We start from the raw sequence: 12499 nt of genomic DNA, 5'->3' as shown, positions 1-12499 counted from the left end.
AAGTACATGACGCGCCAGAGTGATAGATACAACCGTTTCCTGCTGCATTTTCTATGTGTCTTGTCTTATGGCAACTGACAGCAACATCACACAAGCACACACACTCTCATGGTTACAGTAAATCAATGACCACAGGAGCATGAATACAGGAGAGGTTAGATAGGGAGAGGTGCAATGGCCTGTTAGTTACTTTAGGGTTAAAGTAGGGTGATCCAGAAGAAATCTTGCAAAAACCTCTGTATACAAATGTTGTGAAGAATGCAATTCTTTTCCACTTGAGGTGTTTCTAGAACAATGGGTCAGGAGATGAGAGTTGTGAACGAAGGCTCAGAATTACTAAAGTTCTTCTCATGAGAGGCATTACATGCTTGATGCTCCCTTCCACTGGGCTCAGTGGGTGCAGGACCTATTGCCAATATTCCTGTAGCAACAAAGTCATCGAACAGTATTTTCTCTTCTTTTAAAGCTCACTTGTGTATGTAAATGACTGCCAGTATTGATACCCTGGGATGGTTTGTATTATGACCTGTTTTCATCCTTCCTGTAGGATTCTCTATTTGAAGAGCCGCACAGGGCCCCCTGAGGGGAGGCCGCTTGTGTGAAGACATCTTGTGGTAGGACCTGGGCCTCTCGGCGCTAATGCGCAGGAGCCATTTTATTCAAAGTTACAGAATTTGTATTCTTTTAGTAATAATTGTTTAGCTAGAAAAGGTACCACATGCACAACATGAACCACGTCACAAATGTTACATACCTGTGCGTAAACAGCAAGGCTTGGGTCTATTATTGCATTTATCCTCATTTGAAATGTGGGGCTTTTGCGTTTTCCATGTTCGTATGGAATCCGGTTAGCCCTGGGTATTTGTGGGTTTCTGGTGCATGCTTTACTTTGCTTAAAATGCTTTCCATGATATTGATCTGTAGGGTGTAGCCGTGGCCCTGTTAGTTTAGGGAGGATGTTTCTAGGTCTTTCTACCTCTTATTCCAATTTAGGACAACAGCGACAAGTGATCCACGCCTAAAGTAGACGATAGCCCAGAAGTTCAACGAAAGAATTAAATAAAGACAACCTCGTAGGTAAGACATTTAGTGCATAAGATTTCTCTTGTTTGTTTTAAATATGTTTTCCTGTATTGATGGGCACCTGCTAAAACCAAAACTTTGTCAAATGGAATCTGGCAGAACCAAGTGGTAAAAATATAATATGTGAAAAATGAAACCAGTGACATATGATGTCTTATCAGAATAGGAGTCTACCAAAATATCTATGTGTGACGTACACTCTCAGCTATTGCGTTTTATTTTTATTTTATGCCGAGGAGACGGGGTGAATTTGTGCACGTAGCCCACGGCATGCTCCTCCTCTTTATCACACATGTGCATGAAAGAATAGTGCCTTAGTATCCTCGAATATGATTATATAAAACAAAAAAAGAAGCAAAAATAGAAAAGTATTATAATGGAAAATTCAACTCTTTGGATGTGATTGGGGGCTAACTGGACTCAATACCCCATACTACTTTTCACAGGTGCAGTTTGGAGGAGATTGGCCCCATGCTACGGCGCAGTAACAGCGCACATTGTCTCTACTACACAGGACAAGCACGGGTGAAAACTGGGCCAAGACCGCACCCACCCGAGACCGGACCAGGCCACGTTTCTTTAATCCACGCCTTGGACCTCCGTATAGCGGGTAGGTGGAAGATCACAAAGTCTCGCCCTGCAACTCCGCAATTGTGACTTTTTTCACCTGCGCTGTAGGGTTCGATTAGTGAAGAAATACCCTCAGTTGAAGAGGAATTGGGGTTAAGTGCTCAAGAGGAGGGCCTGTGGCGGCAACCAATGAGGACTGAGATAATTCTGAAAGTTTATCACAGTATCTTTCAATATTTATGTTAATGCTGCAGGTTTCATGCTGTATGCCGTGTTATTCCCATGCAAAGGCTGTGTTTTTGACACACGTGTGTATTACTCATATGGGAATGCTGTGCACAAACCTTTAATGTGACAGTACTGTCAATGTATTCTTGTTATTAGTATTTTGAATCTGATGTACAATTTGTTTCCATTAACACCTCTTGTATTTCTATTCCATACAGAAATTATTCATTGTCTTTCATGAAGAGTGACTCACCCAGGATGCTGCCAACTGCTTATTTGACATTATCCTCATGGCTTCAACGCCTCTGCCAGTGATGTGCAGGGTACCAAACTCTGTCTTTCTCATGTGAACCAGTGTTGAGCCTGTGACTTTATCTCCAACACAATGGCCAGTGGTGAGCCTGACACTGTCTCCCCTTCCTCACCATCTCAACCCCTGCTGCGCCTGGAACAAATTCCCCCTCAACCCACTCAGAATCAGACTGTCCCTCCGCCGTCACTACCTGAGCTAATATCTAGGGTAACACCAACTTGTCCTCTTCATCAGTTCAGTCAAAGATGAGGCTGGACCAGGCTCCTTGTGTTTTCAATCTGAGCCAATGACAATCCCCACAGTGACTCCTGCTCTTCGTGTGTGTGCAGTGGGTAAAGCACCAAAGCCTCCTTTTCATCAATTCAAAGCCAGGGAGAGCAACAGAACCGTTCTCTTCACAAAGCAAGTCCATGGCAACAGGCGCAGAGCATCCTCATAATGACTCACTTCCCCCCTTCATCACTTCAGTTGATGGTCCACGGTGAGCCACTTGACCAACCTTTGCCTTCATCACCTGAACCGACGCAAGCCAACCCTCAAGCTTTGCCCTCATTCTTTCTTTAAATTTCTTCAAGTGCTGTTTAATGTATGGGCCATTTGTAAGAGAGCTCTGCACGAGTTAATGGAACCAGGAGGCAATTGCGGTGTTGTGCTTAGAAACATGATAAGGTATTGGGAGATAATGCAAACATGATGGTCTTTTGAAGACCGAGTAAATGAGGAAAAGATACTTGACGTAATGCTCCCACCATGGATGCTGCTTCAGCTTTTCTCAGACTCAGTCTTTTCTCTCCGTTGCTCCTTCTTCCTCAGGCTCTTCTGCGCGCGGCAAGTTCAATACACCACCGTCTACCATCAGGTGCACAACATCAGCGCAGCTCAGTGTGTGGCAACGGGGCCTTATGTGGAGGCCTCATCACCCACTGGCAGAGGAGGAGACAATCCAACAGCAGCCGCGTGAATACACTAAGAGCAGCAAAGACGACCATGGACACCGCATCAGCAACCCACATCTTCTGCAGGATGTTCCTCTGGGCAGTGAGGCTCTATCGCTGTCGCGCCTGCTTAACCAAGACGCCTACTTTGTGTACTCACCATTCTGACTGCTGCTGAGACTCCTTGCAAGAAGAAGTGCACTGACTGTGCAAGTGAGTGGAGCTGCATTTCAACAACATAATTTCAGAGCACTACAGTGGGACCAGTGGTGGGACTGCGGGGCGAACAGGCTTGGTGTTGCTTCCTTTGTTACTGAATGAGCTTCCTCATTGATGGGAGAGTTTGTGTGTCTGTGGTGGGCTGATCAGATAAGTGAGTGAATGAATGAGATAGAGAGACAATGGATGAATGAACACTAGAGTGTAGCCACTTCAGAATAAAACAACATTATGCAGATTCCTATGCAATATTTTGCAAGAAAGGATCAATGATACAAATGTGAGTGGCCCTTACTACAATGAAGTGCTGGTACTTATTGTCCCCCTTTCTGCAGGTTTTGAAATTTTATTTAGTGAGCAAGACTAAAAGACTTTTGAACATGGATAGTAAGTAGCAAAACATTTGAGAAACCAGTGAGTGGTACTTGGAAAAGCCTTAATAGCCACGTTAAAGTAGTTATGAGAAGTGAGTCTGGCCAGAGAGAGAGCCCTTCGGAGGCAGCACCCCGGCTCTTCTACCCCGCACACTGTCCACAGTCTGTGCTCTCAGGCAGCCTTTTTCCCAGTAGCAAAGTTACCTGTGGGCTGAAAGGAGATTTTTTTAGAGGAAGGGAGCACTGGGGCTACTCATCTCCCTAGATCTCCTGGCTTTTGGAGGATAGAGGCTTCCAGTTTGAGCATTGAACCTGCAAAGGTTGCTGAATTCTCTGCTCAAGAGTTTTTCCTACTCAAGTGTGGTTTGAGTGATCGTTCAGTTCTCAAGACCTCACCCTGGCCTCACCCTGGCTCGACTGTCCGACTCCTGTGGTTGGGCCCATGTTCCAGGACCTCATGTGTGCTTGAGCTGATCCGCAGTGACCTATAAGGGTGTATTTAGTGCCTATAACTGCAAGCGCTTTCGCTGCAGGATTGTGGGGTGATGGTAGGGAGAGTTGCAGTGTTGTCCCTGGTGACTGTGGGGCTTCTGGCAGTAGAGGGGCAGAGCTTCGCTTTGTAATGCAATACATTAGAAGGCAAACTACTTATTGTTATGACAAGTCAGGCAGACTTTGCTGACATAAGTACATGATGGGTCTGAAGTGATAAATACATCTGTTTCCTGTAACCTGCTGCATTTTCTATGTGTCTTGTCTTATGGTGAGACGCAGCAACATCACACAAGCACACACACTCTCATGGTTCTAGTAAACTAAGTACCACTGGAGCATGAATACAGGAGGAGGCAGATAGGGAGAGGTGCAATTCGCTTGTTAGTTACTTTAGGGTTAAAGAGCGGTGATACAGAAGAAATCTTGCAACAACCTCTGTACACAAATGCTGTGAAGAATGTGATACATTTCCACTGTAGTTGTATCTAGAACTAGGGGTCAGGACATGAGAGTTGTCGAGGAAGGCTCAGAATTACTAAAGTTCTTCTCATTAGGGGCATTAAAAGCCTGATGCTTCCTTCCACTGGGCTCAGTGGGTGCAGGAGCCATTAACAATATTCCTGTAGCAACATAATAATCCAAAAGTATTTTGTGTTACCCAGCATTGGATCTTTCATACGTGCTTGATTCATTCTCTGTCGTCGAGGTGGGAGTCCCATGGTGCCATAGGAAAGCAGTATACAGTGGTATTATAGGCTATAATGGCAATAGAAGATTAGTTCAATAGTCTATCCATGTCCTTTTTAAAAAAAGAACCAAACTTGAACTATGACCAATCAGGTGACAGCACCCTCTACAACATTCCCAATAGAGGCTCTGCTCCTGAGGTATTCTAACAATCGTCGTGGAAGGGAGTCTCCCTGAGCTCTGCTCAGTTTTCTTCAGCTTTTTAGGATATTCCACCATGCCTGACTCTTCAAAGAAAGGACTCTTCAGATCCTGCAGATCTTTTGAGAAGGAGAGGTTATATGTAGGTGACCCACCTAAAGAATGCCTCTATTGCTTTCATCCTCAACATACTGTGAAGAATTGCAAGGTATGCCGCACTTTTTCATCAAAAACGTTGCAAGATAGAGAGGCCAGGCTTTTGCTATGGCTCCAGAGGTCAAAAATTACCTCTTCAGGTGAAGAGTACCACTTTGACTGAGCCTTATAAAAGGAAAAGGTCCCATGATCAAGAGACCTCTGAGGACAACAGAAAAGCATAAAAGATTTCCCATTGTGGGTCTTTCAAAATAATGAAGACGATGACGAAGTCCACTTCAGCCATCAAGGCACCAATTCCGTCGACCAACCTCTCCTCAGCGATGATGACTACAAAGTTAACTTCACCATCGTCGATCCTGCCATCAAATTTAACATCACTGTCGACATTGATCTCGTCCTCAGCTCCATCGCCGATGAACCCGGCATCCAATACATCCGCGACATCATTGTCCACAGAATTATGGCTGTTGTTACCTTCATCAATGTCGTAGGCCATGATATAAGTATCAAAAACTCTGAGGCCTAACAACACTTCCCCCAGCAAGTTGTCTCCTTATCCTCCACGTCATTTGCTTGATAATTAAGATCATTCTGAAGATGAGGGACCATTTGGAGTTGCCCATCGCACGTCTGCATTGCAAGTAAAATATCAGGAGGACGAAGATGAGGAAGAATAGTCCAATTATGAACACTATAAAAATCCACACGCTATACATGATTACTCATATTTCCATTCTCCAGAACATACGCCTCCATCTGAAGTGCAAGTGCCTTTTTTGTTGGTACAAAATTTGCAGGCAATGCTGCAGGATTACAGCAAAAGGTTCCCGGAGCCTGCACATGGGCCACATGGGCAACCCCCTTTGCCATCAAATGCTCCATCCACTTCAAAGCCAGTGCCACCGCCTGCAACACCAAGGATGTCACCTGCCTCAAATACCACTCTGCTGCCCAGAGATGATCCATCATCATCTTCGGACGATGACAGAGAAGAGGATGAGATTCATGACACCCATCCACCTCACAATGAGTGGGATGACTATATAATACCCACTCCGTCACCACCAGAACCACACCCTTCGGATGCCCCTCCAGAACACATCAAGGTTTCCACAATTTTTTGGAAAGGGCTGAAGCACGATTTGAACTGCCTATGTCTGTGAAGTAATCAAACTGCTTCCTATATGCCTTTAAGGAACAGGTACGCAAGTCTGTTGGAGCCATCCCCACAAACAATCATATTTGGGAAGAGGACATCAAGCTTAAGAAAACTCCGGCATCCGTGGCTGCTGTGGTACCATGTATTGATAAAAAGTACATAGTCCATGGTGATTGTCTTACCTGCCTCAAAGGGCATCCCAAGGCAGATTCGGTGGTCTCACAAGCGGCACAACATTGTTCCAAAAATACTACTACTCCAATGTCTGTCCCCCTGACAAGGTGGGCAGACATATAGATAACATTGAGAAGCGTTTCTCCACAATGTCTGCCCTCTCTATTCGTGCAGCTAATTCGCTAGCCATCTTAGGCCGCTACGATAGACACATTTGGTCAGATATCGGTGCTTTAATAGTCCTTATCCATGAAGATCAGAAGTCAGAAGCCCAGCAGAAACTTCAAGAGGGAGAACACACATCTTCGGAAATTATAGATTGCGCTGTGCACATTGCTTCCCCTGGTTTCCGCCAGCTGGCTGGAGCTGCTGTTTTGTGGAGAAAGGGATGGTTAAGATTAACGTCATTCAGACCAGAGGTCCAATCCAAAACTGTTGATATGCCATATGATGGTGACACGTTATTTGGAAAATATACTGATAATGCTTTGCTTGCCATCAAAACCAACATGGATCCCGCAAAAATCCCTGGGAACATTGCAGTTTCGTAAATTTCCCTTTCGAGGAGCTCACAGCAGAGGTTTTTCAACATACAGAAGAACCTATCAATGCTATCAGCAATATCGACCCTATCAGACGCAATATAGACCATCCTACCAACAACAGCAGTACCGCCCTCCACCTACTGCCGCCTACTCAAGTCAAACATACTGATGTAAACAGCCCACCTAGTCCAGCGATATCACATGCAAACAGTGACCTCGTTCGTATGCCAGCTACCCCTCCGCCACCTTCCTCTGTGGGTGCAAACATCTCAAACCATCTTCACCAATGGAGAAAAATTACGCGCAACAAATGGGTATTAGATCTGGTGACCTACAGCCATACCCTCAAGTTCATACAGACACCTCCAAATCGCCCTCCAAGAGGTTTGCATCCCCCCTTTCACTTATTACGAGAAGAGGCCTGCATCATGCTTGCCAGAGATGCAATCAAGTGGGTACCCTTCAATCAAAGGAACAAGGCTTTCTAATCTCATTTCTTCCTGGCCAAGAAGAAATCAGGACAGTGAAAACCTATTCAGGACCTAAGGGCACTCAACAAATTCCTAAAGAAGCAATTGTTGCACATGGTCACTCTATCAGACATCCTGTCTCTTAAGTCATGCAGATTACATGACAACTCTCTATTTGCAAGATCTATACTTTCACATCCCAATTCACTCCAACCATCGCTAGTACCTTCGCTTCATAGTAGCTGGCATCCTCTACCAGTTCAAGACTTACCATTTGGCCTCAAATCCGCCCCTCAGATCTTCACAAAATGTCTAGCACCAGTTACATCCGTCCTCAGGAAACACGATCACCAGGTGTTCCCCTACCTGGATATCTGGCTCCAAAGAGCACAAACTTCAATGCAAGCTTCCAAGGCCACTCATGACTGCATTACCCTCTTTCACAAATTGGGCCTCACATTAAACATTCAAAAGTCATCTCCTATCCCGACCCATTAAGATAGCGTGTCTAGGCTCTATGCTGGATACCAGATAAAGCAATGCTTTTCTCTCCCTAGAGAGGCAGCAGAAGCTAGTGCAATTAGCTCTAAAATTTTCAAAAAAGGTCTGCTTCAGTATGTCTGTACTAATCCTTACTAGGTAACTTGTCATCTGCAATCAACCTTGTGCCCCTAGTACACCTGAAGATGAGACCTCTACAGGAGGAGTTGCAATTCCGATGGATACAAGCAGAGGGGTCGTTCGACGAGTTCATACGAATCACACCAAGAATGGTCCAAGCTCTCGACTGGTGGACCCACCTATCATACATTTCAAAGGGCCAAACCTTTCTACCATTAATACCAGACTTCATCATAACAACGGATGCCTCCTTCAATGGTTGGGGTGGACATCTTCAGGATCTATATATCCAGGGCAGGTGTCCACCTCCAAGAAGTCCCTAGAGCTCAAAGCCATTTTTTTCACTCTACAAGCCTTCCTCCTGTGCATACAAGCACCATCTGTGCCGGTGCATACAGACAACACGACCAGCATGCACTATGTAAACAAGCAAGGGGGGAACAAGGTCCCTGACTCTCTCCCTAGGAGCTCAGAACCTTTGGCACTGGCTCATGGTTCAACATCACCCTCAAGGCAGAGCATGTTGCAGGGAAAAGTAATACTTTAGCGGACATACTCCGCAGGTCCCTACAAAGGTGCCTCGAATGGGAGCTAGACCAACAGGTGTTGGACAACATTTTTCACCTTTGGGGCAAACTGGATCTGAACCTCTCCATCACCAACCACTACAGCAAATGCCGATTTTACACCAGTCAGAACCCACTTCCGGGGTCATGGGGGAATGCCTTTTTGATAAGAAGGTCTGGAATATATGTGTACGCAGTTCCCCCATCCCCATAATGCAAGATGAAAATGGAGGGATGCTGCTTGATCCTGATAGCTCCCCGGTGGCCTTGGCAGTATTGGTTTACTGAGCTTCTTCTGCTGTCGGAGCGCAAGCCGATTCAACTGCGAACCAAACCAACACGCCTAACAATGAACCAGGGAGAAGTTTTGCACCCGTATCCATGCTTTTTCTAATTATATGCTCGGCTCCTGAATTCCATGAGTTTCAGAACTTAAACAGTTCCCAGAACTGCTTGGTATTCTTCAAAGTGCAAGAGCAGCATCAACCAATAGATCCTACAGACTAAAGTGGAAAAGATTCTGTTTATGGTGTCAATAACAAAATTTGCACCCACTGGAAGCACCACCGGAACAGATCTTACTGCATCTTCTCTCTCTCGCCCGTTCAGGTCTGGTGCATGCATGCGTTAAGGTACATCGTGCAGCAATATCCATATATAGGCGTTCCTCTCAAGCTCCTTCATTGTGCTCCACAAGGATAATAAACCAATTCATGAAAGGGCTTTTTCGAGTGTTCCCTCTGATCAGACCTCCGCCACCGGAGCAGCATCTTAACATTGGTCTTTCCCAACTCATCAAACCACCATTTGAACGTATTTATTAATCAGACCTCAAATTCCTTACCTGGAAGGGAGCCACCTTTTGCGCTGACATCGGCGAGACGGGTGAGTGAGATTCAGGTGTTCACGATCCAAGAGCCTTTTCTCCGATTCACAGATGGCACAGTTATTCTTCAGTCTAATCCAAAGTTTTTACCTAAGGTACCCACACAATTTTATCTTAATGAGCCAGTTATTCTACGAACTTTGCTCCTAATCCGACTACTCCAGCAGAGCAGTCTCTCCATACATTGGATGCCTTAAGTTTGACTTGCATCATACCAAGCAGTTTCGCAAGTCACTACAGCACTTTCGTTGCCGATGGTCAATCTCAACAGGGCACGCCGGTTGCTAAAGCACCAATTGCAAGATAGATCTCAACAATTATTAAATTTTGCCATTCCAAAATGGGCAAACCGCTTGCATCTACTACAAAAGCGCACTCTACAAGGGCAGTCTCTACTTCAGCTGCTTTGTTCACTCGGGTTACCTTAGAGAAGATTTGTAGTGCGGCAACGTGGAAGAGCGTTCACACTTTCACACAAGACTATTGTCTTGATTCGGCACACTGCAGTGTTGCAGCGGCGGGACAGGCAGTGCTACGGCATCTATTTCAGTGAGGTGAGCCTTTGAGATTTTCAATGTTTTCTGATATCATATTATATTTGCGTTGTAATATGTTACTAAGTTGAAGTACTAATAATAATATTGTTATTCTTACTTATTATTATAAATGCATATTTGTTAATGCTCATTTATAATAATGCCCGCCATCCGCACAGGTTGAAATGACATTATCTAAAGTTTACACTCTGCTTGCTGTTCTGATTCAAGCATGTGAATCTATGAAAGATCCAATACTGGATAAGAGAACAAGTTACTTACCTGTAACTTCAGATATCCAGTAGTGGCATCTTTCACGGATTCACATGCGACTCACCCTCCTCCCCTTAGAGGCTCCCCTTTTAGATAGAGTTATTGGAGTCTTCACTTGTGCTCGAAAATCTGAGCATCCGAGCCTCTGTTGGGAGAGTTCTAGAGGGTGCTGTCGCTTGATTGGTCGAAGTGCAAGTTTGGTTCTTTTTAAAAAGGACATAGATAGGCAATTGAACTAACTTTCTATTGCTAATAAAGCCTGTAATACTAAGCAGTATTACAAGCCTGCATACTGCTTTCCTATGGTACTGTGGGACTCCAACCTCGACGACCGGGAATGATTCAAACATTTGAATCTATGAAATATACCACAACTGGATAACTGTAGTTACAGGGATGTAACATATTTTCTTCTTTTAATGCTCACTTGTGTATGTAAATGTGCTGCTAGTATTGACACCCTCCGATGGTTTGTAATATGACCCGTTTTCATCCTTCCTGCAGGATACTCTATTTGAAGAGCCGCACAGGGCCCCCCTGAAGGGAGGCAGCTTGTGTGAAGACATCTTGCGGTAGGACCTGGGCCTCTCGGCGCTAATGCGCAGAAGCCATTTTATTCAAATCTCGAAATGTTACAGAATGTTTTAATTCATGAAGAATTGTTTATCTAGAATAGGCACTACATGCACAACACGAACCAAGTCACAAATGTTACATACCTGTGTGCAGGGCTTTAAGTGGGGAAAAAACACTGGTGGTGCTCTAAAAGGGGCGTGACAAATTTCTTAAAGGGGTGTGACCTATCCGAGTAGGGGCGTGGTCTAAAGCAAGATAACTAGCATTGTATGCAGGCCATCAGACGCACCTCAGGAGGTGGAGCCATCATTGTGGCAGGCACAGCCCTATTGAGACCCAGGTGCTACTCCTCCCACCACTCTACATGCAGATGGGTCTATTCAGCCTTGTGCTGACTCAGCCAGCCTCCTGGAGCCGCCCCCAGCCCATGTCACTCACAAAACCGACAGTCAATACACAACCAGGGAGAGGCACACAGAAAGGTTGAACTGGAAAATAGCCACTTTCTAAAAGTGCTATTTCCAAACTTAGAATTTATAAACCATCTTCTCTAATGTATGTGTTATTAAATTCTGAGGTCAAAGATACCAGATTCCATATGTCTATCTTGCCCTTATGGGAAGATATACAGGTAAACATGTTACACAGCATTCCCCTATGTTATCCTATGGGCAAGATAGCCTTTCAATAGTGAAAAACGAAATTGGCAGTATTTCACTATAAAGACATGTTACCCACACTAGTAACACCAAACAAAATCCGGGACGTCTGGTCACACTACCTTTGACCTTTGAAGCCCGAAAATAGAGCCCCCTAGAGCCCCCTTTCAAAGCCCCCCAAAAAACTGCAGGGGCTCAGACCTCCACAGACACCCCCCACTTAAAGCCATGCCTGTGTATAAACGGCAACGAATGTGTGTATTAATGCATTGTTATTTACTGTTTATTTTCATTTGAAATGTGGGGCTTTTGCGTTTTCCATGTTGATATGGAATCCGGTTAGCCCTGTGCTATTTGTTTTTGAACTTGTTTGTCTTGCCGTGTGTGTGGTGTTGTATTCGTTCTACAGTTGTCTTTGGTACACAGCAGGCACATCTTATATGAACAGGGCCACTGGTGGTAGATAGATATCCCTGCTAGTACTCTGTTTGTATGCTTATTTTCACTGCTATGTTATTTGCCATCTATTGTAAATGGGTTGTAGGGCTTTTGCGTTGTCCATGTTCATATGGAATCCGGTTAGCCCTGGGTATTTTTGGGTTGCTTGTGCATGCTTTGCCTTGCTTAAAATGCTTTTCCTGAAATTGATCTGTAGGGTGTAGCCGTGGCCCTGTTAGTTTAGGGAGGATGTTTCTAGGTCTTTCTACCTCTTATTCCAATTTAGGGAAACAGCGACGAGTGATCCGCGCCCAGAGTAGACGACAGCCCAG

The 12499-nt window shown here is 44.9% G+C and overlaps 1 long non-coding RNA gene across 1 annotated transcript; it reads left to right on the top strand.

Moving 5' to 3' along the window:
* The first annotated feature begins 709 nt into the window (after positions 1 to 709).
* On the top strand, positions 710 to 2264 carry LOC144797764 (uncharacterized). Its single transcript, XR_013603458.1, has 3 exons — positions 710 to 1077; positions 1530 to 1693; positions 2100 to 2264. It is a non-coding gene; the product is annotated as an uncharacterized LOC144797764 (long non-coding RNA).
* The last annotated feature ends 10235 nt before the right edge of the window (positions 2265 to 12499 follow it).

The sequence above is a fragment of the Lissotriton helveticus genome, chromosome 12 (genome assembly GCF_964261635.1).
Source record: "Lissotriton helveticus chromosome 12, aLisHel1.1, whole genome shotgun sequence".
Classification (NCBI taxonomy): Eukaryota; Metazoa; Chordata; class Amphibia; order Caudata; family Salamandridae; genus Lissotriton; species Lissotriton helveticus.
The sequence above is the reverse complement of the archived record's forward strand: the minus strand, read 5'-3'. Positions and strand labels throughout refer to the sequence as shown.